Source organism: Schistocerca piceifrons, chromosome 9 (genome assembly GCF_021461385.2).
Source record: "Schistocerca piceifrons isolate TAMUIC-IGC-003096 chromosome 9, iqSchPice1.1, whole genome shotgun sequence".
NCBI classification, from domain to species: domain Eukaryota; kingdom Metazoa; phylum Arthropoda; class Insecta; order Orthoptera; family Acrididae; genus Schistocerca; species Schistocerca piceifrons.
The window spans coordinates 97,868,322-97,869,058 of record NC_060146.1 but is presented as its reverse complement, the minus strand read 5'-3'; the positions used below and the strand labels follow the sequence as shown (position 1 = coordinate 97,869,058).

Genomic DNA, 737 nt, shown 5'->3' with positions numbered 1-737 from the left:
TTCACTACCTGAATAATTTCTTTTATCTCGTCATACATTTCATCTATTTCTTCATCATCTGCAGAGCTAGTTGGCATATAAACTTGTACTACTGTAGTAGGCATGGGCTTTGTGTCTATCTTGGCCACAATAATGCATTCACTATGCTGTTTGTAGTAGCTAACCCGCACTCCTATTATTTTATGAAACTTCCTGGCAGATTAAAACTGTGTGCCCGACCGAGACTCGAACTCGGGACCTTTGCCTTTCGCGGGCAAGTGCTCTACCAACTGAGCTACCGAAGCACGACTCACGCCCGGTACTCACAGCTTTACTTCTGCCAGTACCTCGTCTCCTACCTTCCAAACTTTACAGAAGCTCTCCTGCGAACCTTGCAGAACTAGCACTCCTGAAAGAAAGGATATTGCGGAAACATGGCTTAGCCACAGCCTGGGGGATGTTTCCAGAATGAGATTTTCACTCTGCAGCGGAGTGTGCGCTGATATGAAACTTCCTGGCAGATTATTTTATTCATTATTAAACCTACTCCTGCATTTGAAGTGTATGTTATAAAAAAAAGTATAATTTAACTGAATGATTTTCACATATTCATTATTTTGAATGTGAATAGTATGCGTTGTTTTATTGTTGGTTAGTGTTTATAAAGTAGATGTTATGCCATTTTGAAATTGGACAGTCAGCTAGAAACGAAGCTTTATTTTCGGATATCTTAAGCTTCATGCTATTGTTTGTCAAAA

General features: G+C 39.9%; 1 non-coding gene across 1 annotated transcript; it reads right to left on the bottom strand.

Annotated features, from left to right (window-relative positions):
- Positions 1-210: 210 nt before the first annotated feature.
- Positions 211-285, bottom strand: Trnas-cga. Its single transcript has one exon. It is a non-coding gene; the product is annotated as a tRNA-Ser (tRNA).
- Between the last annotated feature and the right edge of the window lie 452 nt (positions 286-737).